Source organism: Lissotriton helveticus, chromosome 5_1, assembly GCF_964261635.1.
Source record: "Lissotriton helveticus chromosome 5_1, aLisHel1.1, whole genome shotgun sequence".
In the NCBI taxonomy this organism is placed as follows: domain Eukaryota; kingdom Metazoa; phylum Chordata; class Amphibia; order Caudata; family Salamandridae; genus Lissotriton; species Lissotriton helveticus.
Genome location: NC_136065.1, coordinates 1,650,630,102 through 1,650,657,970, shown reverse-complemented (window position 1 = coordinate 1,650,657,970; position 27,869 = coordinate 1,650,630,102). Strand labels below are relative to the sequence as shown.

Here is a 27,869-nt window from a genome sequence, read left to right as displayed (position 1 = left end):
TCGAGACGAGACGAGCTAATAAACCACGTCTCCAACTTTAACCTCTCTCAGTGTCTTCTTACCACTTCCTTACACAGAGTATGCTTTATATAGCTCTGGATGTTTCCAGAAGTGGAGAGAAGCTGTTTTGAAAGTAGTACAAACTGCTCCTTCCTGGATATTCCAATTTACACACACTCAAAGGTTGTATACGTTTCATGAATCCTGACTTGCCCTATTCAAGTGCCTGAAAGCCTTTCACCACCTCTAGAAACAACAGTTACACCAATCCAATTCAAATCATTTTTTCCAAAGGAATATCTTCTGCCGGGTCAAAAATGGATCTGACAAAGATAGGTGTTTAAAAATTGACTTTGTAGTTTCAGAACATCAACATGACTCTGAAGAGTACAGAAGTAAAATGGTACCATTTCAAAGTTCCTAATACCTCATAAACATCTGAGAGGAAGCATGTAATAAATATACTTTTTTTTCTGGAAAAGTAAGAGTGAACTTTAGTTTGCACCTCAGATGGGACTCGAACCCACAATCCCTGGCTTAAGAGGCCAGTGCCTTATCCATTAGGCCACTGAGGCACAGATAAACGCAAGCAATCTAGAGGCATTATTTAAATGTATTCAATCGTCCAACACTGGTGTGTGCACACAGGATATTTCTCAGTTCTCTCCATAAGTAAACTTCCCATTTTCATCCTCTTCCATCCCCGACTTTAACACTCTGTTCTGTGCTATAATGGAGACTCTGCATTTGTAGCAAGTGCAGAGAAATTGGAGGAGTACCATTTTCGAATCAACACTTCTTCTTCCATGGATGCTTTTCTCATTAAACTGGGCTTTGACAGTGGTATCAAGCCGTCCTTGTCTTCAGCAGGACACAGAAACAGGCACCAAGTCTACTAACCAAGTTCAACCACACTCTGCAACTTAATAGACCAGTGCTTTACAAATTAGCCAACTGTGTCATCAGCAAAGGCAGCCAATGTGCCAATCCTTTATAATTCTTCTGTAGTACTTTTCTTTCTCGTAGGCAAAATTAGACCTTTAACTTCACAAATCATACAGATTTTACACTTGAAGCACCCCATGAACACATACTTACACACCTTGCAGTTCATCTACACACACTTAAGCTAAAAACCCATTCTGTGAAGTCAAAATTCTGCAAACCTAGTACATATTCAGTGCGTGTACATAGAAGCACTTTTTAATGCCACTTAAATGCACTAGATTTTAGACTGTAGATGCAATCTAAATGACTGTGCAGTATGTACTCCACTTTATTATTAATTAGGAATGAGAACATGATGGCTAAGAGAGTATTGGAAGAGCCTGCTTCCATTCTGAATGGAAAACTGAATTGTGTGACCATTGGCAAAAACCGACCACGAAGGGACTCGAACCCTCAATCTTCTGATTCGAAGTCAAACGCCTTACCCATTAGGCCACGCGGTCATGTGTCCTGCTGCATTTATTTATATACTGTAGGTGGTATGCAAGGATGGAAAATATATTATTTATAGGTATTTAGGTTTACAAACCATTGTGGGGTTTTTTCAGCTCCTTTCAATTAAATCACTTTTTTGGAATTTATATAATGAGAATGTCACCAGTACGATAAGCTGTGTTTTCTTTTTTGCATTTAAACCTCTTTCTTCATGAGATTAAAGCTCAGAGTATGCTTTATATAGCTCTGGATGTTTCCAGAAGTGGAGAGAAACTGTTTTGAAAGTAGTACGAACTGCTCCTTCCTGGATATTCCAATTTACACACACTCAAAGGTTGTATACGTTTCATGAATCCTGACTTGCCCTATTCAAGTGCCTGAAAGCCTTTCACCACCTCTAGGAACAACAGTTACACCAATCCAATTCAAATCATTTTTTCCAAAGGAATATCTTCTGCCGGGTCAAAAATGCATCTGACAAAGATAGGTGTTTAAAAATCGACTTTGTAGTTTCAGAACATCAACATGACTCTGAAGAGTACAGAAGTAAAATGGTACCATTTCAAAGTTCCTAATACCTCATAAACATCTGAGAGGAAGCATGTAATGAATATACTTATTTTTCTGGAAAAGTAAGAGTGAACTTTGGTTTGCACCTCAGATGGGACTCGAACCCACAATCCCTGGCTTAGGAGGCCAGTGCCTTATCCATTAGGCCACTGAGGCACAGATAAATGCCAGCAATCTAGAGGCATTATTTAAATGTATTCAATCGTCCAACATTGGTGTCTGTACACATGATATTTCTCAGTTCTCTCCATAAGTAAACTTCCCATTTTCATCCTCTTCCATCCCCGACTTTAACACTCTGTTCTGTGCTATAATGGAGACTCTGCATTTGTAGCAAGTGCAGAGAAATTGGAGGAGTACCATTTTCGAATCAACACTTCTTCTTCCATGGATGCTTTTCTCATTAAACTGGGCTTTGACAGTGGTATCAAGCCATCCTTGTCTTCAGCAGGACACAGAAACAGGCACCAAGTCTACTAACCAAGTTCAACCACACTCTGCAACTTAATAGACCAGTGCTTTACAAATTAGCCAACTGTGTCATCAGCAAAGGCAGCCAATGTGCCAATCTTTTATAATTCTTCTGTAGTACCTTTCTTTCTCGTAGGCAAAATTAGCACTTTAACTTCACAAATCATACAGATTTTACACTTGAAGCACCCCATGAACACATACTTACACACCTTGCAGTTCATCTACACACACTTAAGCTAAAAACCCATTCTGTCAAGTCAAAATTCTGCAAACCTAGTACATATTCAGTGCGTGTACATAGAAGCACTTTTTAATGCCACTTAAATGCACTAGATTTTAGACTGTAGATGCAATCTAAATGACTGTGCAGTATGTACTCCACTTTATTATTAATTAGGAATGAGAACATGATGGCTATGAGAGTATTGGAAGAGCCTGCTTCCATTCTGAATGGAAACCTGAATTGTGTGACCATTGGCAAAAACCGACCACGAACGGACTCGAACCCTCAATCTTCTGATTCAAAGTCAGACACCTTATCCATTAGGCCATGCGGTCATGTGTCCTGCTGCGTTTATTTATATACTGTAGGTGGTATGCAAGGATGGAAAATATATTATTTATAGTTATTTAGGTTTACAAACCATTGTGGGGTTTTTTCAGCTCCTTTCAATTAAATCACTTTTTGGGAATTTATATAATGAGAATGTCACCAGTACGATAAGCTATTGTTTTCTTTTTAGCATTTAAACCTCTTTCTTCATGAGATTAAAGCTCAGAGTATGCTTTATATAGCTCTGGATGTTTCCAGAAGTGGAGAAAAACTGTTTTGAAAGTAGTACGAACTGCTCCTTCCTGGATATTCCAATTTACACACACTCAAAGGTTGTATACGTTTCATGAATCCTGACTTGCCCTATTCAAGTGCCTGAAAGCCTTTCACCACCTCTAGGAACAACAGTTACACCAATCCAATTCAAATCATTTTTTCCAAAGGAATATCTTCTGCCGGGTCAAAAATGCATCTGACAACAAAGATAGGTGTTTAAAAATCGACTTTGTAGTTTCAGAACATCAACATGACTCTGAAGAGTACAGAAGTAAAATGGTACCATTTCAAAGTTCCTAATACCTCATAAACATCTGAGAGGAAGCATGTAATGAATATACTTATTTTTCTGGAAAAGTAAGAGTGAACTTTGGTTTGCACCTCAGATGGGACTCGAACCCACAATCCCTGGCTTAGGAGGCCAGTGCCTTATCCATTAGGCCAATGAGGCACAGATAAATGCCAGCAATCTAGAGGCATTATTTAAATGTATTCAATCGTCCAACATTGGTGTCTGTACACATGATATTTCTCAGTTCTCTCCATAAGTAAACTTCCCATTTTCATCCTCTTCCATCCCCGACTTTAACACTCTGTTCTGTGCTATAATGGAGACTCTGCATTTGTAGCAAGTGCAGAGAAATTGGAGGAGTACCATTTTCGAATCAACACTTCTTCTTCCATGGATGCTTTTCTCATTAAACTGGGCTTTGACAGTGGTATCAAGCCGTCCTTGTCTTCAGCAGGACACAGAAACAGGCACCAAGTCTACTAACCAAGTTCAACCACACTCTGCAACTTAATAGACCAGTGCTTTACAAATTAGCCAACTGTGTCATCAGCAAAGGCAGCCAATGTGCCAATCCTTTATAATTCTTCTGTAGTACTTTTCTTTCTCGTAGGCAAAATTAGCACTTTAACTTCACAAATCATACAGATTTTACACTTGAAGCACCCCATGAACACATACTTACACACCTTGCAGTTCATCTACACACACTTAAGCTAAAAACCCATTCTGTCAAGTCAAAATTCTGCAAACCTAGTACATATTCAGTGCGTGTACATAGAAGCACTTTTTAATGCCACTTAAATGCACTAGATTTTAGACTGTAGATGCAATCTAAATGACTGTGCAGTATGTACTCCACTTTATTATTAATTAGGAATGAGAACATGATGGCTATGAGAGTATTGGAAGAGCCTGCTTCCATTCTGAATGGAAACCTGAATTGTGTGACCATTGGCAAAAACCGACCACGAAGGGACTCGAACCCTCCATCTTCTGATTCGAAGTCAGACGCCTTATCCATTAGGCCACGCGGTCATGTGTCCTGATGCGTTTATTTATATACTGTAGGTGGTATGCAAGGATGGAAAATATATTATTTATAGGTATTTAGGTTTACAAACCATTGTGGGGTTTTTTCAGCTCCTTTCAATTAAATCACTTTTTTGGAATTTATATAATGAGAATGTCACCAGTACGATAAGCTATTGTTTTCTTTTTTGCATTTAAACCTCTTTCTTCATGAGATTAAAGCTCAGAGTATGCTTTATATAGCTCTGGATGTTTCCAGAAGTGGAGAGAAACTGTTTTGAAAGTAGTACGAACTGCTCCTTCCTGGATATTCCAATTTACACACACTCAAAGGTTGTATACGTTTCATGAATCCTGACTTGCCCTATTCAAGTGCCTGAAAGCCTTTCACCACCTCTAGGAACAACAGTTACACCAATCCAATTCAAATCATTTTTTCCAAAGGAATATCTTCTGCCGGGTCAAAAATGCATCTGACAAAGATAGGTGTTTAAAAATCGACTTTGTAGTTTCAGAACATCAACATGACTCTGAAGAGTACAGAAGTAAAATGGTACCATTTCAAAGTTCCTAATACCTCATAAACATCTGAGAGGAAGCATGTAATGAATATACTTATTTTTCTGGAAAAGTAAGAGTGAACTTTGGTTTGCACCTCAGATGGGACTCGAACCCACAATCCCTGGCTTAGGAGGCCAGTGCCTTATCCATTAGGCCACTGAGGCAACAGATAAATGCCAGCAATCTAGAGGCATTATTTAAATGTATTCAATCGTCCAACATTGGTGTCTGTACACATGATATTTCTCAGTTCTCTCCATAAGTAAACTTCCCATTTTCATCCTCTTCCATCCCCGACTTTAACACTCTGTTCTGTGCTATAATGGAGACTCTGCATTTGTAGCAAGTGCAGAGAAATTGGAGGAGTACCATTTTCGAATCAACACTTCTTCTTCCATGGATGCTTTTCTCATTAAACTGGGCTTTGACAGTGGTATCAAGCCGTCCTTGTCTTCAGCAGGACACAGAAACAGGCACCAAGTCTACTAACCAAGTTCAACCACACTCTGCAACTTAATAGACCAGTGCTTTACAAATTAGCCAACTGTGTCATCAGCAAAGGCAGCCAATGTGCCAATCCTTTATAATTCTTCTGTAGTACTTTTCTTTCTCGTAGGCAAAATTAGCACTTTAACTTCACAAATCATACAGATTTTACACTAGAAGCACCCCATGAACACATACTTACACACCTTGCAGTTCATCTACACACACTTAAGCTAAAAACCCATTCTGTCAAGTCAAAATTCTGCAAACCTAGTACATATTCAGTGCGTGTACATAGAAGCACTTTTTAATGCCACTTAAATGCACTAGATTTTAGACTGTAGATGCAATCTAAATGACTGTGCAGTATGTACTCCACTTTATTATTAATTAGGAATGAGAACATGATGGCTATGAGAGTATTGGAAGAGCCTGCTTCCATTCTGAATGGAAACCTGAATTGTGTGACCATTGGCAAAAACCGACCACGAAGGGACTCGAACCCTCAATCTTCTGATTCGAAGTCAGACGCCTTATCCATTAGGCCATGCTGTCATGTGTCCTGCTGCGTTTATTTATATACTGTAGGTGGTATGCAAGGATGGAATATATATGATTTATAGTTATTTAGGTTTACAAACCATTGTGGGGTTTTTTCAGCTCCTTTCAATTAAATCACTTTTTTGGAATTTATATAATGAGAATGTCACCAGTACGATAAGCTATTGTTTTCTTTTTTGCATTTAAACCTCTTTCTTCATGAGATTAAAGCTCAGAGTATGCTTTATATAGCTCTGGATGTTTCCAGAAGTGGAGAGAAACTGTTTTGAAAGTAGTACAAACTGCTCCTTCCTGGATATTCCAATTTACACACACTCAAAGGTTGTATACGTTTCATGAATCCTGACTTGCCCTATTCAAGTGCCTGAAAGCCTTTCACCACCTCTAGAAACAACAGTTACACCAATCCAATTCAAATCATTTTTTCCAAAGGAATATCTTCTGCCGGGTCAAAAATGCATCTGACAAAGATAGGTGTTTAAAAATTGACTTTGTAGTTTCAGAACATCAACATGACTCTGAAGAGTACAGAAGTAAAATGGTACCATTTCAAAGTTCCTAATACCTCATAAACATCTGAGAGGAAGCATGTAATAAATACACTTATTTTTCTGGAAAAGTAAGAGTGAACTTTAGTTTGCACCTCAGATGGAACTCGAACCCACAATCCCTGGCTTAAGAGGTCAGTGCCTTATCCATTAGGCCACTGAGGCACAGATAAATGCCAGCAATCTAGAGGCATTATTTAAATGTATTCAATCGTCCAACACTGGTGTCTGCACACAGGATATTTCTCAGTTCTCTCCATAAGTAAACTTCCCATTTTCATCCTCTTCCATCCCCGACTTTAACACTCTGTTCTGTGCTATAATGGAGACTCTGCATTTGTAGCAAGTGCAGAGAAATTGGAGGAGTACCATTTTCGAATCAACACTTCTTCTTCCATGGATGCTTTTCTCATTAAACTGGGCTTTGACAGTGGTATCAAGCCGTCCTTGTCTTCAGCAGGACACAGAAACAGGCACCAAGTCTACTAATCAAGTTCAACCACACTCTGCAACTTAATAGACCAGTGCTTTACAAATTAGCCAACTGTGTCATCAGCAAAGGCAGCCAATGTGCCAATCCTTTATAATTCTTCTGTAGTACTTTTCTTTCTCGTAGGCAAAATTAGCACTTTAACTTCACAAATCATACAGATTTTACACCTGAAGCACCCCATGAACACATACTTACACACCTTGCAGTTCATCTACACACACTTAAGCTAAAAACCCATTCTGTCAAGTCAAAATTCTGCAAACCTAGTACATATTCAGTGCGTGTACATAGAAGCACTTTTTAATGCCACTTAAATGCAATAGATTTTAGACTGTAGATGCAATCTAAATGACTGTGCAGTATGTACTTCACTTTATTATTAATTAGGAATGAGAACATGATGGCTATGAGAGTATTGGAAGAGCCTGCTTCCATTCTGAATGGAAACCTGAATTGTGTGACCATTGGCAAAAACCGACCACGAAGGGACTCGAACCCTCAATCTTCTGATTCGAAGTCAGACGCCTTATCCATTAGGCCACGCGGTCATGTGTCCTGCTGCGTTTATTTATATACTGTAGGTGGTATGCAAGGATGGAAAATATATTATTTATAGTTATTTAGGTTTACAAACCATTGTGGGGGTTTTTCAGCTCCTTTCAATTAAATCACTTTTTTGGAATTTATATAATGAGAATGTCACCAGTACGATAAGCTATTGTTTTCTTTTTTGCATTTAAACCTCTTTCTTCATGAGATTAAAGCTCAGAGTATGCTTTATATAGCTCTGGATATTTCCAGAAGTGGAGAGAAACTGTTTTGAAAGTAGTACAAACTGCTCCTTCCTGGATATTCCAATTTACACACACTCAAAGGTTGTATACGTTTCATGAATCCTGACTTGCCCTATTCAAGTGCCTGAAAGCCTTTCACCACCTCTAGGAACAACAGTTACACCAATCCAATTCAAATCATTTTTTCCAAAGGAATATCTTCTGCCGGGTCAAAAATGCATCTGACAAAGATAGGTGTTTAAAAATTGACTTTGTAGTTTCAGAACATCAACATGACTCTGAAGAGTACAGAAGTAAAATGGTACCATTTCAAAGTTCCTAATACCTCATAAACATCTGAGAGGAAGCATGTAATAAATATACTTATTTTTCTGGAAAAGTAAGAGTGAACCTTGGTTTGCACCTCAGATGGGACTCGAACCCACAATCCCTGGCTTAGGAGACCAGTGCCTTATCCATTAGGCCACTGAGGCACAGATAAATGCCAGCAATCTAGAGGCATTATTTAAATGTATTCAATCGTCCAACACTGGTGTCTGCACACAGGATATTTCTCAGTTCTCTCCATAAGTAAACTTCCCATTTTCATCCTCTTCCATCCCCGACTTTAACACTCTGTTCTGTGCTATAATGGAGACTCTGCATTTGTAGCAAGTGCAGAGAGATTGGAGGAGTACCATTTTCGAATCAACACTTCTTCTTCCATGGATGCTTTTCTCATTAAACTGGGCTTTGACAGTGGTATCAAGCCGTCCTTGTCTTCAGCAGGACACAGAAACAGGCACCAAGTCTACTAACCAAGTTCAACCACACTCTGCAACTTAATAGACCAGTGCTTTACAAATTAGCCAACTGTGTCATCAGCAAAGGCAGCCAATGTGCCAATCCTTTATAATTCTTCTGTAGTACTTTTCTTTCTCGTAGGCAAAATTAGCACTTTAACTGCACAAATCATACAGATTTTACACTTGAAGCACTCCATGAACACATACTTACACACCTTGCAGTTCATCTACACACACTTAAGCTAAAAACCCATTCTGTGAAGTCAAAAGTCTGCAAACCTAGTACTTATTCAGTGCGTGTACATAGAAGCACTTTTTAATGCCACTTAAATGCACTAGATTTTAGACTGAAGATGCAATCTAAATGACTGTGCAGTATGTACTCCACTTTATTATTAATTAGGAATGAGAACATGATGGCTATGAGAGTATTGGAAGAGCCTGCTTGCATTCTGAATGGAAACCTGAATTGTGTGACCATTGGCAAAAACCGACCACGAAGGGACCCGAACCCTCAATTTTCTGATTCAAAGTCAGACGCCTTATCCATTAGGCCACGCGGTCATGTGTCCTGCTGCGTTTATTTATATACTGTAGGTGGTATGCAAGGATGTAAAATATATTATTTATAGTTATTTAGGTTTACAAACCATTGTGGGGGTTTTTCAGCTCCTTTCAATTAAATCACTTTTTTGGAATTTATATAATGAGAATGTCATCAGTACGATAAGCTATTGTTTTCTTTTTTGCATTTAAACCTCTTTCTTCATGAGATTAAAGCTCAGAGTATGCTTTATATAGCTCTGGATGTTTCCAGAAGTGGAGAGAAACTGTTTTGAAAGTAGTACAAACTGCTCCTTCCTGGATATTCCAATTTACACACACTCAAAGGTTGTATACGTTTCATGAATCCTGACTTGCCCTATTCAAGTGCCTGAAAGCCTTTCACTACCTCTAGAAACAACAGCTACACCAATCCAATTCAAATCATTTTTTCCAAAGGAATATCTTCTGCCGGGTCAAAAATGCATCTGACAAAGATAGGTGTTTAAAAATTGACTTTGTAGTTTCAGAACATCAACATGACTCTGAAGAGTACAGAAGTAAAATGGTACCATTTCAAAGTTCCTAATACCTCATAAACATCTGAGAGGAAGCATGTAATAAATATACTTATTTTTCTGGAAAAGTAAGAGTGAACTTTGGTTTGCACCTCAGATGGGACTCGAACCCACAATCCCTGGCTTAGGAGGCCAGTGCCTTATCCATTAGGCCACTGAGGCACAGATAAATGCCAACAATCTAGAGGCAATATTTAAATGTATTCAATCGTCCAACACTGGTGTCTGCACACAGGATATTTCTCAGTTCTCTCCATAAGTAAACTTCCCATTTTCATGCTCTTCCATCCCCGACTTTAACACTCTGTTCTGTGCTATAATGGAGACTCTGCATTTGTAGCAAGTGCAGAGAAATTGGAGGAGTACCATTTTCGAATCAACACTTCTTCTTCCATGGATGCTTTTCTCATTAAACTGGGCTTTGACAGTGGTATCAAGCCGTCCTTGTCTTCAGCAGGACACAGAAACAGGCACCAAGTCTACTAACCAAGTTCAACCACATTCTGCAACTTAATAGACCAGTGCTTTACAAATTAGCCAACTGTGTCATCAGCAAAGGCAGCCAATGTGCCAATCCTTTATAATTCTTCTGTTGTACTTTTCTTTCTCGTAGGCAAAATTAGCACTTTAACTGCACAAATCATACAGATTTTACACTTGAAGCACTCCATGAACACATACATACACACCTTGCAGTTCATCTACACACACTTAAGCTAAAAACCCATTCTGTGAAGTCAAAAGTCTGCAAACCTAGTACATATTCAGTGCGTGTACATAGAAACACTTTTTAATGCCACTTAAATGCACTAGATTTTAGACTGAAGATGCAATCTAAATGACTGTGCAGTATGTACTCCACTTTATTATTAATTAGGAATGAGAACATGATGGCTATGAGAGTATTGGAAGAGCCTGCTTGCATTCTGAATGGAAACCTGAATTGTGTGACCATTGGCAAAAACCGACCACGAAGGGACCCGAACCCTCAATTTTCTGATTCAAAGTCAGACGCCTTATCCATTAGGCCACGCGGTCATGTGTCCTGCTGCGTTTATTTATATACTGTAGGTGGTATGCAAGGATGTAAAATATATTATTTATAGTTATTTAGGTTTACAAACCATTGTGGGGGTTTTTCAGCTCCTTTCAATTAAATCACTTTTTTGGAATTTATATAATGAGAATGTCATCAGTACGATAAGCTATTGTTTTCTTTTTTGCATTTAAACCTCTTTCTTCATGAGATTAAAGCTCAGAGTATGCTTTATATAGCTCTGGATGTTTCCAGAAGTGGAGAGAAACTGTTTTGAAAGTAGTACAAACTGCTCCTTCCTGGATATTCCAATTTACACACACTCAAAGGTTGTATACGTTTCATGAATCCTGACTTGCCCTATTCAAGTGCCTGAAAGCCTTTCACTACCTCTAGAAACAACAGCTACACCAATCCAATTCAAATCATTTTTTCCAAAGGAATATCTTCTGCCGGGTCAAAAATGCATCTGACAAAGATAGGTGTTTAAAAATTGACTTTGTAGTTTCAGAACATCAACATGACTCTGAAGAGTACAGAAGTAAAATGGTACCATTTCAAAGTTCCTAATACCTCATAAACATCTGAGAGGAAGCATGTAATAAATATACTTATTTTTCTGGAAAAGTAAGAGTGAACTTTGGTTTGCACCTCAGATGGGACTCGAACCCACAATCCCTGGCTTAGGAGGCCAGTGCCTTATCCATTAGGCCACTGAGGCACAGATAAATGCCAACAATCTAGAGGCAATATTTAAATGTATTCAATCGTCCAACACTGGTGTCTGCACACAGGATATTTCTCAGTTCTCTCCATAAGTAAACTTCCCATTTTCATGCTCTTCCATCCCCGACTTTAACACTCTGTTCTGTGCTATAATGGAGACTCTGCATTTGTAGCAAGTGCAGAGAAATTGGAGGAGTACCATTTTCGAATCAACACTTCTTCTTCCATGGATGCTTTTCTCATTAAACTGGGCTTTGACAGTGGTATCAAGCCGTCCTTGTCTTCAGCAGGACACAGAAACAGGCACCAAGTCTACTAACCAAGTTCAACCACATTCTGCAACTTAATAGACCAGTGCTTTACAAATTAGCCAACTGTGTCATCAGCAAAGGCAGCCAATGTGCCAATCCTTTATAATTCTTCTGTTGTACTTTTCTTTCTCGTAGGCAAAATTAGCACTTTAACTGCACAAATCATACAGATTTTACACTTGAAGCACTCCATGAACACATACATACACACCTTGCAGTTCATCTACACACACTTAAGCTAAAAACCCATTCTGTGAAGTCAAAAGTCTGCAAACCTAGTACATATTCAGTGCGTGTACATAGAAACACTTTTTAATGCCACTTAAATGCACTAGATTTTAGACTGAAGATGCAATCTAAATGACTGTGCAGTATGTACTCCACTTTATTATTAATTAGGAATGAGAACATGATGGCTATGAGAGTATTGGAAGAGCCTGCTTGCATTCTGAATGGAAACCTGAATTGTGTGACCATTGGCAAAAACCGACCACGAAGGGACCCGAACCCTCAATTTTCTGATTCAAAGTCAGACGCCTTATCCATTAGGCCACGCGGTCATGTGTCCTGCTGCGTTTATTTATATACTGTAGGTGGTATGCAAGGATGTAAAATATATTATTTATAGTTATTTAGGTTTACAAACCATTGTGGGGGTTTTTCAGCTCCTTTCAATTAAATCACTTTTTTGGAATTTATATAATGAGAATGTCATCAGTACGATAAGCTATTGTTTTCTTTTTTGCATTTAAACCTCTTTCTTCATGAGATTAAAGCTCAGAGTATGCTTTATATAGCTCTGGATGTTTCCAGAAGTGGAGAGAAACTGTTTTGAAAGTAGTACAAACTGCTCCTTCCTGGATATTCCAATTTACACACACTCAAAGGTTGTATACGTTTCATGAATCCTGACTTGCCCTATTCAAGTGCCTGAAAGCCTTTCACTACCTCTAGAAACAACAGCTACACCAATCCAATTCAAATCATTTTTTCCAAAGGAATATCTTCTGCCGGGTCAAAAATGCATCTGACAAAGATAGGTGTTTAAAAATTGACTTTGTAGTTTCAGAACATCAACATGACTCTGAAGAGTACAGAAGTAAAATGGTACCATTTCAAAGTTCCTAATACCTCATAAACATCTGAGAGGAAGCATGTAATAAATATACTTATTTTTCTGGAAAAGTAAGAGTGAACTTTGGTTTGCACCTCAGATGGGACTCGAACCCACAATCCCTGGCTTAGGAGGCCAGTGCCTTATCCATTAGGCCACTGAGGCACAGATAAATGCCAACAATCTAGAGGCAATATTTAAATGTATTCAATCGTCCAACACTGGTGTCTGAACACAGGATATTTCTCAGTTCTCTCCATAAGTAAACTTCCCATTTTCATGCTCTTCCATCCCCGACTTTAACACTCTGTTCTGTGCTATAATGGAGACTCTGCATTTGTAGCAAGTGCAGAGAAATTGGAGGAGTACCATTTTCGAATCAACACTTCTTCTTCCATGGATGCTTTTCTCATTAAACTGGGCTTTGACAGTGGTATCAAGCCGTCCTTGTCTTCAGCAGGACACAGAAACAGGCACCAAGTCTACTAACCAAGTTCAACCACATTCTGCAACTTAATAGACCAGTGCTTTACAAATTAGCCAACTGTGTCATCAGCAAAGGCAGCCAATGTGCCAATCCTTTATAATTCTTCTGTTGTACTTTTCTTTCTCGTAGGCAAAATTAGCACTTTAACTGCACAAATCATACAGATTTTACACTTGAAGCACTCCATGAACACATACATACACACCTTGCAGTTCATCTACACACACTTAAGCTAAAAACCCATTCTGTGAAGTCAAAAGTCTGCAAACCTAGTACATATTCAGTGCGTGTACATAGAAACACTTTTTAATGCCACTTAAATGCACTAGATTTTAGACTGTAGATGCAATCTAAATGACTGTGCAGTATGTACTCCACTTTATTATTAATTAGGAATGAGAACATGATGGCTATGAGAGTATTGGAAGAGCCTGCTTCCATTCTGAATGGAAACCTGAATTGTGTGACCATTGGCAAAAACCGACCACGAAGGGACTCGAACCCTCAATCTTCTGATTCGAAGTCAGACGCCTTATCCATTAGGCCAGGCGGTCATGTGTCCTACTGCGTTTATTTATATACTGTAGGTGGTATGCAAGGATGGAAAATATATTATTTATAGTTATTTAGGTTTACAAACCATTGTGGGGTTTTTTCAGCTCCTTTCAATTAAATCACTTTTTTGGAATTTATATAATGAGAATGTCACCAGTACGATAAGCTATTGTTTTCTTTTTTGCATTTAAACCTCTTTCTTCATGAGATTAAAGCTCAGAGTATGCTTTATATAGCTCTGGATGTTTCCAGAAGTGGAGAGAAACTGTTTTGAAAGTAGTACAAACTGCTCCTTCCTGGATATTCCAATTTACACACACTCAAAGGTTGTATACGTTTCATGAATCCTGACTTGCCCTATTCAAGTGCCTGAAAGCCTTTCACCACCTCTAGGAACAACAGTTACACCAATCCAATTCAAATCATTTTTTCCAAAGGAATATCTTCTGCCGGGTCAAAAATGCATCTGACAAAGATAGGTGTTTAAAAATTGACTTTGTAGTTTCAGAACATCAACATGACTCTGAAGAGTACAGAAGTAAAATGGTACCATTTCAAAGTTCCTAATACCTCATAAACATCTGAGAGGAAGCATGTAATAAATATACTTATTTTTTTGGAAAAGTAAGAGTGAACTTTGGTTTGCACCTCAGATGGGACTCGAACCCACAATCCCTGGCTTAGGAGGCCAGTGCCTTATCCATTAGGCCACTGAGGCACAGATAAATGCCAACAATCTAGAGGCATTATTTAAATGTATTCAATCGTCCAACACTGGTGTCTGCACACAGGATATTTCTAAGTTCTCTCCATAAGTAAACTTCCCATTTTCATGCTCTTCCATCCCCGACTTTAACACTCTGTTCTGTGCTATAATGGAGACTCTGCATTTGTAGCAAGTGCAGAGAAATTGGAGGAGTACCATTTTCGAATCAACACTTCTTCTTCCATGGATGCTTTTCTCATTAAACTGGGCTTTGACAGTGGTATCAAGCCGTCCTTGTCTTCAGCAGGACACAGAAACAGGCACCAAGTCTACTAACCAAGTTCAACCACACTCTGCAACTTAATAGACCAGTGCTTTACAAATTAGCCAACTGTGTCATCAGCAAAGGCAGCCAATGTGCCAATCCTTTATAATTCTTCTGTTGTACTTTTCTTTCTCGTTGGCAAAATTAGCACTTTAACTGCACAAATCATACAGATTTTACACTTGAAGCACTCCATGAACACATACTTACACACCTTGCAGTTCATCTACACACACTTAAGCTAAAAACCCATTCTGTGAAGTCAAAAGTCTGCAAACCTAGTACATATTTAGTGCGTGTACATAGAAGCACTTTTTAATGCCACTTAAATGCACTAGATTTTAGACTGAAGATGCAATCTAAATGACTGTGTAGTATGTACTCCACTTTATTATTAATTAGGAATGAGAACATGATGGCTATGAGAGTATTGGAAGAGCCTGCTTCCATTCTGAATGGAAACCTGAATTGTGTGACCATTGGCAAAAACCGACCACGAAGGGACTCGAACCCTCAATCTTCTGATTCGAAGTCAGACGCCTTATCCATTAGGCCACGCGGTCATGTGTCCTGCTGCGTTTATTTATATACTGTAGGTGGTATGCAAGGATGGAAAATATATTATTTATAGTTATTTAGGTTTACAAACCATTGTGGGGTTTTTTCAGCTCCTTTCAATTAAATCACTTTTTTGGAATTTATATAATGAGAATGTCACCAGTACGATAAGCTATTGTTTTCTTTTTTGCATTTAAACCTCTTTCTTCATGAGATTAAAGCTCAGAGTATGCTTTATATGGCTCTGGATGTTTCCAGAAGTGGAGAGAAACTGTTTTGAAAGTAGTACAAACTGCTCCTTCCTGGATATTCCAATTTATACACACTCAAAGGTTGTATACGTTTCATGAATCCTGACTTGCCCTATTCAAGTGCCTGAAAGCCTTTCACCACCTCTAGGAACAACAGTTACACCAATCCAATTCAAATCATTTTTTCCAAAGGAATATCTTCTGCCGGGTCAAAAATGCATCTGACAAAGATAGGTGTTTAAAAATCGACTTTGTAGTTTCAGAACATCAACATGACTCTGAAGAGTACAGAAGTAAAATGGTACCATTTCAAAGTTCCTAATACCTCATAAACATCTGAGAGGAAGCATGTAATGAATATACTTATTTTTCTGGAAAAGTAAGAGTGAACTTTGGTTTGCACCTCAGATGGGACTCGAACCCACAATCCCTAGCTTAAGAGGCCAGTGCCTTATCCATTAGGCCACTGAGGTACATATAAATGCTAGCAATGTAGAGGCATTATTTAAATGTATTCAATCGTCCAACATTGGTGTCTGTACACATGATATTTCTCAGTTCTCTCCATAAGTAAACTTCCCATTTTCATCCTCTTCCATCCCCGACTTTAACACTCTGTTCTGTGCTATAATGGAGACTCTGCATTTGTAGCAAGTGCAGAGAAATTGGAGGAGTACCATTTTCGAATCAACACTTCTTCCATGGATGCTTTTCTCATTAAACTGCCTTTGACAGTGGTATCAAGCCGTCCTTGTCTTCAGCAGGACACAGAAACAGGCACCAAGTCTACTAACCAAGTTCAACCACACTCTGCAACTTAATAGACCAGTGCTTTACAAATTAGCCAACTGTGTCATCAGCAAAGGCAGCCAATGTGCAAATCCTTTATAATTCTTCTGTAGTACTTTTCTTTCTCGTAGGCAAAATTAGCACTTTAACTGCACAAATCATACAGATTTTACACTTGAAGCACTCCATGAACACATACTTACACACGTTGCAGTTCATCTACACACACTTAAGCTAAAAACCCATTCTGTGAAGTCAAAAGTCTGCAAACCTAGTACATATTCAGTGCGTGTACATAGAAGCACTTTTTAATGCCACTTAAATACACTAGATTTTAGACTGAAGATGCAATCTAAATGACTGTGCAGTATGTACTCCACTTTATTATTAATTAGGAATGAGAACATGATGGCTATGAGAGTATTGGAAGAGCCTGCTTCCATTCTGAATGGAAACCTGAATTGTGTGACCATTGGCAAAAACCGACCACAAAGGGACTCGAACCCTCAATCTTCTGATTCGAAGTCAGACGCCTTATCCATTAGGCCACGCGGTCATGTGTCCTACTGCGTTTATTTATATACTGTAGGTGGTATGCAAGGATGAAAAATATATTATTTATAGTTATTTAGGTTTACAAACCATTGTGGGGTTTTTTCAGCTCCTTTCAATTAAATCACTTTTTTGGAATTTATATAATGAGAATGTCACCAGTACGATAAGCTATTGTTTTCTTTTTTGCATTTAAACCTCTTTCTTCATGAGATTAAAGCTCAGAGTATGCTTTATATAGCTCTGGATGTTTCCAGAAGTGGAGAGAAACTGTTTTGAAAGTAGTACAAACTGCTCCTTCCTGGATATTCCAATTTACACACACTCAAAGGTTGTATACCTTTCATGAATCCTGACTTGCCCTATTCAAGTGCCTGAAAGCCTTTCACTACCTCTAGAAACAACAGTTACACCAATCCAATTCAAATCATTTTTTCCAAAGGAATATCTTCTGCCGGGTCAAAAATGCATCTGACAAAGATAGGTGTTTAAAAATTGACTTTGTAGTTTCAGAACATCAACATGACTCTGAAGAGTACAGAAGTAAAATGGTACCATTTCAAAGTTCCTAATACCTCATAAACATCTGAGAGGAAGCATGTAATAAATATACTTATTTTTCTGGAAAAGTAAGAGTGAACTTTGGTTTGCACCTCAGATGGGACTCGAACCCACAATCCCTGGCTTAGAAGGCCAGTGCCTTATCCATTAGGCCACTGAGGCACAGATAAATGCCAACAATCTAGAGGCATCATTTAAATGTATTCAATCGTCCAACACTGGTGTCTGCACACAGGATATTTCTAAGTTCTCTCCATAAGTAAACTTCCCATTTTCATGCTCTTCCATCCCCGACTTTAACACTCTGTTCTGTGCTATAATGGAGACTCTGCATTTGTAGCAAGTGCAGAGAAATTGGAGGAGTACCATTTTCGAATCAACACTTCTTCTTCCATGGATGCTTTTCTCATTAAACTGGGCTTTGACAGTGGTATCAAGCCGTCCTTGTCTTCAGCAGGACACAGAAACAGGCACCAAGTCTACTAACCAAGTTCAACCACACTCTGCAACTTAATAGACCAGTGCTTTACAAATTAGCCAACTGTGTCATCAGCAAAGGCAGCCAATGTGCCAATCCTTTATAATTCTTCTGTTGTACTTTTCTTTCTCGTTGGCAAAATTAGCACTTTAACTGCACAAATCATACAGATTTTACACTTGAAGCACTCCATGAACACATACATACACACCTTGCAGTTCATCTACACACACTTAAGCTAAAAACCCATTCTGTGAAGTCAAAAGTCTGCAAACCTAGTACATATTCAGTGCGTGTACATAGAAACACTTTTTAATGCCACTTAAATGCACTAGATTTTAGACTGTAGATGCAATCTAAATGACTGTGCAGTATGTACTCCACTTTATTATTAATTAGGAATGAGAACATGATGGCTATGAGAGTATTGGAAGAGCCTGCTTCCATTCTGAATGGAAACCTGAATTGTGTGACCATTGGCAAAAACCGACCACGAAGGGACTCGAACCCTCAATCTTCTGATTCGAAGTCAGACGCCTTATCCATTAGGCCAGGCGGTCATGTGTCCTACTGCATTTATTTATATACTGTAGGTGGTATGCAAGGATGGAAAATATATTATTTATAGTTATTTAGGTTTACAAACCATTGTGGGGTTTTTTCAGCTCCTTTCAATTAAATCACTTTTTTGGAATTTATATAATGAGAATGTCACCAGTACGATAAGCTATTGTTTTCTTTTTTGCATTTAAACCTCTTTCTTCATGAGATTAAAGCTCAGAGTATGCTTTATATAGCTCTGGATGTTTCCAGAAGTGGAGAGAAACTGTTTTGAAAGTAGTACAAACTGCTCCTTCCTGGATATTCCAATTTACACACACTCAAAGGTTGTATACGTTTCATGAATCCTGACTTGCCCTATTCAAGTGCCTGAAAGCCTTTCACCACCTCTAGGAACAACAGTTACACCAATCCAATTCAAATCATTTTTTCCAAAGGAATATCTTCTGCCGGGTCAAAAATGCATCTGACAAAGATAGGTGTTTAAAAATTGACTTTGTAGTTTCAGAACATCAACATGACTCTGAAGAGTACAGAAGTAAAATGGTACCATTTCAAAGTTCCTAATACCTCATAAACATCTGAGAGGAAGCATGTAATAAATATACTTATTTTTTTGGAAAAGTAAGAGTGAACTTTGGTTTGCACCTCAGATGGGACTCGAACCCACAATCCCTGGCTTAGGAGGCCAGTGCCTTATCCATTAGGCCACTGAGGCACAGATAAATGCCAACAATCTAGAGGCATTATTTAAATGTATTCAATCGTCCAACACTGGTGTCTGCACACAGGATATTTCTAAGTCCTCTCCATAAGTAAACTTCCCATTTTCATGCTCTTCCATCCCCGACTTTAACACTCTGTTCTGTGCTATAATGGAGACTCTGCATTTGTAGCAAGTGCAGAGAAATTGGAGGAGTACCATTTTCGAATCAACACTTCTTCTTCCATGGATGCTTTTCTCATTAAACTGGGCTTTGACAGTGGTATCAAGCCGTCCTTGTCTTCAGCAGGACACAGAAACAGGCACCAAGTCTACTAACCAAGTTCAACCACACTCTGCAACTTAATAGACCAGTGCTTTACAAATTAGCCAACTGTGTCATCAGCAAAGGCAGCCAATGTGCCAATCCTTTATAATTCTTCTGTTGTACTTTTCTTTCTCGTTGGCAAAATTAGCACTTTAACTGCACAAATCATACAGATTTTACACTTGAAGCACTCCATGAACACATACTTACACACCTTGCAGTTCATCTACACACACTTAAGCTAAAAACCCATTCTGTGAAGTCAAAAGTCTGCAAACCTAGTACATATTTAGTGCGTGTACATAGAAGCACTTTTTAATGCCACTTAAATGCACTAGATTTTAGACTGAAGATGCAATCTAAATGACTGTGTAGTATGTACTCCACTTTATTATTAATTAGGAATGAGAACATGATGGCTATGAGAGTATTGGAAGAGCCTGCTTCCATTCTGAATGGAAACGTGAATTGTGTGACCATTGGCAAAAACCGACCACGAAGGGACTCGAACCCTCAATCTTCTGATTCGAAGTCAGACGCCTTATCCATTAGGCCACGCGGTCATGTGTCCTGCTGCGTTTATTTATATACTGTAGGTGGTATGCAAGGATGGAAAATATATTATTTATAGTTATTTAGGTTTACAAACCATTGTGGGGTTTTTTCAGCTCCTTTCAATTAAATCACTTTTTTGGAATTTATATAATGAGAATGTCACCAGTACGATAAGCTATTGTTTTCTTTTTTGCATTTAAACCTCTTTCTTCATGAGATTAAAGCTCAGAGTATGCTTTATATGGCTCTGGATGTTTCCAGAAGTGGAGAGAAACGGTTTTGAAAGTAGTACAAACTGCTCCTTCCTGGATATTCCAATTTACACACACTCAAAGGTTGTATACGTTTCATGAATCCTGACTTGCCCTATTCAAGTGCCTGAAAGCCTTTCACCACCTCTAGGAACAACAGTTACACCAATCCAATTCAAATCATTTTTTCCAAAGGAATATCTTCTGCCGGGTCAAAAATGCATCTGACAAAGATAGGTGTTTAAAAATTGACTTTGTAGTTTCAGAACATCAACATGACTCTGAAGAGTACAGAAGTAAAATGGTACCATTTCAAAGTTCCTAATACCTCATAAACATCTGAGAGGAAGCATGTAATGAATATACTTATTTTTCTGGAAAAGTAAGAGTGAACTTTGGTTTGCACCTCAGATGGGACTCGAACCCACAATCCCTAGCTTAAGAGGCCAGTGCCTTATCCATTAGGCCACTGAGGTACATATAAATGCTAGCAATGTAGAGGCATTATTTAAATGTATTCAATCGTCCAACATTGGTGTCTGTACACATGATATTTCTCAGTTCTCTCCATAAGTAAACTTCCCATTTTCATCCTCTTCCATCCCCGACTTTAACACTCTGTTCTGTGCTATAATGGAGACTCTGCATTTGTAGCAAGTGCAGAGAAATTGGAGGAGTACCATTTTCGAATCAACACTTCTTCCATGGATGCTTTTCTCATTAAACTGCCTTTGACAGTGGTATCAAGCCGTCCTTGTCTTCAGCAGGACACAGAAACAGGCACCAAGTCTACTAACCAAGTTCAACCAAACTCTGCAACTTAATAGACCAGTGCTTTACAAATTAGCCAACTGTGTCATCAGCAAAGGCAGCCAATGTGCAAATCCTTTATAATTCTTCTGTAGTACTTTTCTTTCTCGTAGGCAAAATTAGCACTTTAACTGCACAAATCATACAGATTTTACACTTGAAGCACTCCATGAACACATACTTACACACGTTGCAGTTCATCTACACACACTTAAGCTAAAAACCCATTCTGTGAAGTCAAAAGTCTGCAAACCTAGTACATATTCAGTGCGTGTACATAGAAGCACTTTTTAATGCCACTTAAATACACTAGATTTTAGACTGAAGATGCAATCTAAATGACTGTGCAGTATGTACTCCACTTTATTATTAATTAGGAATGAGAACATGATGGCTATGAGAGTATTGGAAGAGCCTGCTTCCATTCTGAATGGAAACCTGAATTGTGTGACCATTGGCAAAAACCGACCACAAAGGGACTCGAACCCTCAATCTTCTGATTCGAAGTCAGACGCCTTATCCATTAGGCCACGCGGTCATGTGTCCTACTGCGTTTATTTATATACTGTAGGTGGTATGCAAGGATGGAAAATATATTATTTATAGTTATTTAGGTTTACAAACCATTGTGGGTTTTTTTCAGCTCCTTTCAATTAAATCACTTTTTTGGAATTTATATAATGAGAATGTCACCAGTACGATAAGCTATTGTTTTCTTTTTTGCATTTAAACCTCTTTCTTCATGAGATTAAAGCTCAGAGTATGCTTTATATAGCTCTGGATGTTTCCAGAAGTGGAGAGAAACTGTTTTGAAAGTAGTACAAACTGCTCCTTCCTGGATATTCCAATTTACACACACTCAAAGGTTGTATACCTTTCATGAATCCTGACTTGCCCTATTCAAGTGCCTGAAAGCCTTTCACTACCTCTAGAAACAACAGTTACACCAATCCAATTCAAATCATTTTTTCCAAAGGAATATCTTCTGCCGGGTCAAAAATGCATCTGACAAAGATAGGTGTTTAAAAATTGACTTTGTAGTTTCAGAACATCAACATGACTCTGAAGAGTACAGAAGTAAAATGGTACCATTTCAAAGTTCCTAATACCTCATAAACATCTGAGAGGAAGCATGTAATAAATATACTTATTTTTCTGGAAAAGTAAGAGTGAACTTTGGTTTGCACCTCAGATGGGACTCGAACCCACAATCCCTGGCTTAGAAGGCCAGTGCCTTATCCATTAGGCCACTGAGGCACAGATAAATGCCAACAATCTAGAGGCATTATTTAAATGTATTCAATCGTCCAACACTGGTGTCTGCACACAGGATATTTCTAAGTTCTCTCCATAAGTAAACTTCCCATTTTCATGCTCTTCCATCCCCGACTTTAACACTCTGTTCTGTGCTATAATGGAGACTCTGCATTTGTAGCAAGTGCAGAGAAATTGGAGGAGTACCATTTTCGAATCAACACTTCTTCTTCCATGGATGCTTTTCTCATTAAACTGGGCTTTGACAGTGGTATCAAGCCGTCCTTGTCTTCAGCAGGACACAGAAACAGGCACCAAGTCTACTAACCAAGTTCAAACACACTCTGCAACTTAATAGACCAGTGCTTTACAAATTAGCCAACTGTGTCATCAGCAAAGGCAGCCAATGTGCCAATCCTTTATAATTCTTCTGTTGTACTTTTCTTTCTCGTTGGCAAAATTAGCACTTTAACTGCACAAATCATACAGATTTTACACTTGAAGCACTCCATGAACACATACTTACACACCTTGCAGTTCATCTACACACACTTAAGCTAAAAACCCATTCTGTGAAGTCAAAAGTCTGCAAACCTAGTACATATTCAGTGCGTGTACATAGAAGCACTTTTTAATGCCACTTAAATGCACTAGATTTTAGACTGAAGATGCAATCTAAATGACTGTGTAGTATGTACTCCACTTTATTATTAATTAGGAATGAGAACATGATGGCTATGAGAGTATTGGAAGAGCCTGCTTCCATTCTGAATGGAAACCTGAATTGTGTGACCATTGGCAAAAACCGACCACGAAGGGACTCGTACCCTCAATCTTCTGATTCGAAGTCAGACGCCTTATCCATTAGGCCACGCGGTCATGTGTCCTGCTGCGTTTATTTATATACTGTAGGTGGTATGCAAGGATGGAAAATATATTATTTATAGGTATTTAGGTTTACAAACCATTGTGGGGTTTTTTCAGCTCCTTTCAATTAAATCACTTTTTTGGAATTTATATAATGAGAATGTCACCAGTACGATAAGCTATTGTTTTCTTTTTTGCATTTAAACCTCTTTCTTCATGAGATTAAAGCTCAGAGTATGCTTTATATAGCTCTGGATGTTTCCAGAAGTGGAGAGAAACTGTTTTGAAAGTAGTACAAACTGCTCCTTCCTGGATATTCCAATTTACACACACTCAAAGGTTGTATACGTTTCATGAATCCTGACTTGCCCTATTCAAGTGCCTGAAAGCCTTTCACCACCTCTAGAAACAACAGTTACACCAATCCAATTCAAATCATTTTTTCCAAAGGAATATCTTCTGCCGGGTCAAAAATGCATCTGACAAAGATAGGTGTTTAAAAATTGACTTTGTAGTTTCAGAACATCAACATGACTCTGAAGAGTACAGAAGTAAAATGGTTCCATTTCAAAGTTCCTAATACCTCATAAACATCTGAGAGGAAGCATGTAATAAATATACTTATTTTTCTGGAAAAGTAAGAGTGAACTTTAGTTTGCACCTCAGATGGGACTCGAACCCACAATCCCTGGCTTAAGAGGCCAGTGCCTTATCCATTAGGCCACTGAGGCACAGATAAATGCAAGCAATCTAGAGGCATTATTTAAATGTAGTCAATCGTCCAACACTGGTGTGTGCACACAGGATATTTCTCAGTTCTCTCCATAAGTAAACTTCCCATTTTCATCCTCTTCCATCCCCGACTTTAACACTCTGTTCTGTGCTATAATGGAGACTCTGCATTTGTAGCAAGTGCAGAGAAATTGGAGGAGTACCATTTTCGAATCAACACTTCTTCTTCCATGGATGCTTTTCTCATTAAACTGGGCTTTGACAGTGGTATCAAGCCGTCCTTGTCTTCAGCAGGACACAGAAACAGGCACCAAGTCTACTAACCAAGTTCAACCACACTCTGCAACTTAATAGACCAGTGCTTTACAAATTAGCCAACTGTGTCATCAGCAAAGGCAGCCAATGTGCCAATCCTTTATAATTCTTCTGTAGTACTTTTCTTTCTCGTAGGCAAAATTAGACCTTTAACTTCACAAATCATACAGATTTTACACTTGAAGCACCCCATGAACACATACTTACACACCTTGCAGTTCATCTACACACACTTAAGCTAAAAACCCATTCTGTGAAGTCAAAATTCTGCAAACCTAGTACATATTCAGTGCGTGTACATAGAAGCACTTTTTAATGCCACTTAAATGCACTAGATTTTAGACTGTAGATGCAATCTAAATGACTGTGCAGTATGTACTCCACTTTATTATTAATTAGGAATGAGAACATGATGGCTATGAGAGTATTGGAAGAGCCTGCTTCCATTCTGAATGGAAACCTGAATTGTGTGACCATTGGCAAAAACCGACCACGAAGGGACTCGAACAATCAATCTTCTGATTCGAAGTCAAATGCCTTATCCATTAGGCCACGCGGTCATGTGTCCTGCTGCGTTTATTTATATACTGTAGGTGGTTTGCAAGGATGGAAAATATATTATTTATAGTTATTTAGGTTTACAAACCATTGTGGGGTTTTTTCAGCTCCTTTCAATTAAATCACTTTTTTGGAATTTATATAATGAGAATGTCACCAGTACGATAAGCTATTGTTTTCTTTTTTGCATTTAAACCTCTTTCTTCATGAGATTAAAGCTCAGAGTATGCTTTATATAGCTCTGGATGTTTCCAGAAGTGGAGAGAAACTGTTTTGAAAGTAGTACGAACTGCTCCTTCCTGGATATTCCAATTTACACACACTCAAAGGTTGTATACGTTTCATGAATCCTGACTTGCCCTATTCAAGTGCCTGAAAGCCTTTCACCACCTCTAGGAACAACAGTTACACCAATCCAATTCAAATCATTTTTTCCAAAGGAATATCTTCTGCCGGGTCAAAAATGCATCTGACAAAGATAGGTGTTTAAAAATCGACTTTGTAGTTTCAGAACATCAACATGACTCTGAAGAGTACAGAAGTAAAATGGTACCATTTCAAAGTTCCTAATACCTCATAAACATCTGAGAGGAAGCATGTAATGAATATACTTATTTTTCTGGAAAAGTAAGAGTGAACTTTGGTTTGCACCTCAGATGGGACTCGAACCCACAATCCCTGGCTTAGGAGGCCAGTGCCTTATCCATTAGGCCACTGAGGCACAGATAAATGCTAGCAATCTAGAGGCATTATTTAAATGTATTCAATCGTCCAACATTGGTGTCTGTACACATGATATTTCTCAGTTCTCTCCATAAGTAAACTTCCCATTTTCATCCTCTTCCATCCCGACTTTAACACTCTGTTCTGTGCTATAATGGAGACTCTGCATTTGTAGCAAGTGCAGAGAAATTGGAGGAGTACCATTTTCGAATCAACACTTCTTCTTCCATGGATGCTTTTCTCATTAAACTGGGCTTTGACAGTGGTATCAAGCCGTCCTTGTCTTCAGCAGGACACAGAAACAGGCACCAAGTCTACTAACCAAGTTCAACCACACTCTGCAACTTAATAGACCAGTGCTTTACAAATTAGCCAACTGTGTCATCAGCAAAGGCAGCCAATGTGCCAATCCTTTATAATTCTTCTGTAGTACTTTTCTTTCTCGTAGGCAAAATTAGCACTTTAACTTCACAAATCATACAGATTTTACACTTGAAGCACCCCATGAACACATACTTACACACCTTGCAGTTCATCTACACACACTTAAGCTAAAAACCCATTCTGTCAAGTCAAAATTCTGCAAACCTAATACATATTCAGTGCGTGTACATAGAAGCACTTTTTAATGCCACTTAAATGCACTAGATTTTAGACTGTAGATGCAATCTAAATGACTGTGTAGTATGTACTCCACTTTATTATTAATTAGGAATGAGAACATGATGGCTATGAGAGTATTGGAAGAGCCTGCTTCCATTCTGAATGGAAACCTGAATTGTGTGACCATTGGCAAAAACCGACCACGAAGGGACTCGAACCCTCAATCTTCTGATTCGAAGTCAGACGCCTTATCCATTAGGCCACGTGGTCATGTGTCCTGCTGCGTTTATTTATATACTGTAGGTGGTATGCAAGGATGGAAAATATATTATTTATAGTTATTTAGGTTTACAAACCATTGTGGGGGTTTTTCAGCTCCTTTCAATTAAATCACTTTTTTGGAATTTATATAATGAGAATGTCACCAGTACGATAAGCTATTGTTTTCTTTTTTGCATTTAAACCTCTTTCTTCATGAGATTAAAGCTCAGAGTATGCTTTATATAGCTCTGGATGTTTCCAGAAGTGGAGAGAAACTGTTTTGAAAGTAGTACAAACTGCTCCTTCCTGGATATTCCAATTTACACACACTCAAAGGTTGTATACGTTTCATGAATCCTGACTTGCCCTATTCAAGTGCCTGAAAGCCTTTCACTACCTCTAGAAACAACAGCTACACCAATCCAATTCAAATCATTTTTTCCAAAGGAATATCTTCTGCCGGGTCAAAAATGCATCTGACAAAGATAGGTGTTTAAAAATTGACTTTGTAGTTTCAGAACATCAACATGACTCTGAAGAGTACAGAAGTAAAATGGAACCATTGCAAAGTTCCTAATACCTCATAAACATCTGAGAGGAAGCATGTAATAAATATACTTATTTTTCTGGAAAAGTAAGAGTGAACTTTAATTTGCACCTCAGATGGGACTCGAACCCACAATCCCTGGTTTAAGAGGCCAGTGCCTTATCCATTAGGCCACTGAGGCACAGATAAATGCCAGCAATCTAGAGGCATTATTTAAATGTATTCAATCGTCCAACACTGGTGTCTGCACACAGGATATTTCTCAGTTCTCTCCATAAGTAAACTTCCCATTTTCATGCTCTTCCATCCCCGACTTTAACACTCTGTTCTGTGCTATAATGGAGACTCTGCATTTGTAGCAAGTGC

At 38.5% G+C, this 27,869-nt stretch overlaps 26 non-coding genes across 26 annotated transcripts; all 26 read right to left on the bottom strand.

Moving 5' to 3' along the window:
* Positions 1–1,378: 1,378 nt before the first annotated feature.
* TRNAR-UCG (transfer RNA arginine (anticodon UCG)) lies at positions 1,379–1,451 on the bottom strand. The gene has a single exon. It is a non-coding gene; the product is annotated as a tRNA-Arg (tRNA).
* Positions 1,452–2,096: 645 nt separating this feature from the next.
* Positions 2,097–2,169, bottom strand: TRNAR-CCU (transfer RNA arginine (anticodon CCU)). Its single transcript has one exon. It is a non-coding gene; the product is annotated as a tRNA-Arg (tRNA).
* A 1,525-nt stretch (positions 2,170–3,694) lies between these two features.
* On the bottom strand, positions 3,695–3,767 carry TRNAR-CCU (transfer RNA arginine (anticodon CCU)). Its single transcript has one exon. It is a non-coding gene; the product is annotated as a tRNA-Arg (tRNA).
* Positions 3,768–4,570: 803 nt separating this feature from the next.
* Positions 4,571–4,643, bottom strand: TRNAR-UCG (transfer RNA arginine (anticodon UCG)). Its single transcript has one exon. It is a non-coding gene; the product is annotated as a tRNA-Arg (tRNA).
* Positions 4,644–5,289: 646 nt separating this feature from the next.
* On the bottom strand, positions 5,290–5,362 carry TRNAR-CCU (transfer RNA arginine (anticodon CCU)). The gene has a single exon. It is a non-coding gene; the product is annotated as a tRNA-Arg (tRNA).
* Positions 5,363–7,761: 2,399 nt separating this feature from the next.
* Positions 7,762–7,834, bottom strand: TRNAR-UCG (transfer RNA arginine (anticodon UCG)). The gene has a single exon. It is a non-coding gene; the product is annotated as a tRNA-Arg (tRNA).
* Positions 7,835–8,480: 646 nt separating this feature from the next.
* On the bottom strand, positions 8,481–8,553 carry TRNAR-CCU (transfer RNA arginine (anticodon CCU)). Its single transcript has one exon. It is a non-coding gene; the product is annotated as a tRNA-Arg (tRNA).
* An 803-nt stretch (positions 8,554–9,356) lies between these two features.
* Positions 9,357–9,429, bottom strand: TRNAQ-UUG (transfer RNA glutamine (anticodon UUG)). The gene has a single exon. It is a non-coding gene; the product is annotated as a tRNA-Gln (tRNA).
* Positions 9,430–10,075: 646 nt separating this feature from the next.
* On the bottom strand, positions 10,076–10,148 carry TRNAR-CCU (transfer RNA arginine (anticodon CCU)). Its single transcript has one exon. It is a non-coding gene; the product is annotated as a tRNA-Arg (tRNA).
* Positions 10,149–10,951: 803 nt separating this feature from the next.
* On the bottom strand, positions 10,952–11,024 carry TRNAQ-UUG (transfer RNA glutamine (anticodon UUG)). Its single transcript has one exon. It is a non-coding gene; the product is annotated as a tRNA-Gln (tRNA).
* Positions 11,025–11,670: 646 nt separating this feature from the next.
* On the bottom strand, positions 11,671–11,743 carry TRNAR-CCU (transfer RNA arginine (anticodon CCU)). Its single transcript has one exon. It is a non-coding gene; the product is annotated as a tRNA-Arg (tRNA).
* Positions 11,744–12,546: 803 nt separating this feature from the next.
* TRNAQ-UUG (transfer RNA glutamine (anticodon UUG)) lies at positions 12,547–12,619 on the bottom strand. The gene has a single exon. It is a non-coding gene; the product is annotated as a tRNA-Gln (tRNA).
* Positions 12,620–13,265: 646 nt separating this feature from the next.
* TRNAR-CCU (transfer RNA arginine (anticodon CCU)) lies at positions 13,266–13,338 on the bottom strand. The gene has a single exon. It is a non-coding gene; the product is annotated as a tRNA-Arg (tRNA).
* An 803-nt stretch (positions 13,339–14,141) lies between these two features.
* Positions 14,142–14,214, bottom strand: TRNAR-UCG (transfer RNA arginine (anticodon UCG)). The gene has a single exon. It is a non-coding gene; the product is annotated as a tRNA-Arg (tRNA).
* A 646-nt stretch (positions 14,215–14,860) lies between these two features.
* On the bottom strand, positions 14,861–14,933 carry TRNAR-CCU (transfer RNA arginine (anticodon CCU)). The gene has a single exon. It is a non-coding gene; the product is annotated as a tRNA-Arg (tRNA).
* An 803-nt stretch (positions 14,934–15,736) lies between these two features.
* On the bottom strand, positions 15,737–15,809 carry TRNAR-UCG (transfer RNA arginine (anticodon UCG)). Its single transcript has one exon. It is a non-coding gene; the product is annotated as a tRNA-Arg (tRNA).
* Positions 15,810–17,327: 1,518 nt separating this feature from the next.
* Positions 17,328–17,400, bottom strand: TRNAR-UCG (transfer RNA arginine (anticodon UCG)). The gene has a single exon. It is a non-coding gene; the product is annotated as a tRNA-Arg (tRNA).
* A 646-nt stretch (positions 17,401–18,046) lies between these two features.
* On the bottom strand, positions 18,047–18,119 carry TRNAR-UCU (transfer RNA arginine (anticodon UCU)). The gene has a single exon. It is a non-coding gene; the product is annotated as a tRNA-Arg (tRNA).
* Positions 18,120–18,922: 803 nt separating this feature from the next.
* TRNAR-UCG (transfer RNA arginine (anticodon UCG)) lies at positions 18,923–18,995 on the bottom strand. Its single transcript has one exon. It is a non-coding gene; the product is annotated as a tRNA-Arg (tRNA).
* Positions 18,996–19,641: 646 nt separating this feature from the next.
* Positions 19,642–19,714, bottom strand: TRNAR-CCU (transfer RNA arginine (anticodon CCU)). Its single transcript has one exon. It is a non-coding gene; the product is annotated as a tRNA-Arg (tRNA).
* Positions 19,715–20,517: 803 nt separating this feature from the next.
* Positions 20,518–20,590, bottom strand: TRNAR-UCG (transfer RNA arginine (anticodon UCG)). The gene has a single exon. It is a non-coding gene; the product is annotated as a tRNA-Arg (tRNA).
* Positions 20,591–22,108: 1,518 nt separating this feature from the next.
* On the bottom strand, positions 22,109–22,181 carry TRNAR-UCG (transfer RNA arginine (anticodon UCG)). Its single transcript has one exon. It is a non-coding gene; the product is annotated as a tRNA-Arg (tRNA).
* Positions 22,182–22,827: 646 nt separating this feature from the next.
* On the bottom strand, positions 22,828–22,900 carry TRNAR-UCU (transfer RNA arginine (anticodon UCU)). Its single transcript has one exon. It is a non-coding gene; the product is annotated as a tRNA-Arg (tRNA).
* An 803-nt stretch (positions 22,901–23,703) lies between these two features.
* TRNAR-UCG (transfer RNA arginine (anticodon UCG)) lies at positions 23,704–23,776 on the bottom strand. The gene has a single exon. It is a non-coding gene; the product is annotated as a tRNA-Arg (tRNA).
* A 2,241-nt stretch (positions 23,777–26,017) lies between these two features.
* Positions 26,018–26,090, bottom strand: TRNAR-CCU (transfer RNA arginine (anticodon CCU)). The gene has a single exon. It is a non-coding gene; the product is annotated as a tRNA-Arg (tRNA).
* An 802-nt stretch (positions 26,091–26,892) lies between these two features.
* On the bottom strand, positions 26,893–26,965 carry TRNAR-UCG (transfer RNA arginine (anticodon UCG)). The gene has a single exon. It is a non-coding gene; the product is annotated as a tRNA-Arg (tRNA).
* Positions 26,966–27,869: the final 904 nt, after the last annotated feature.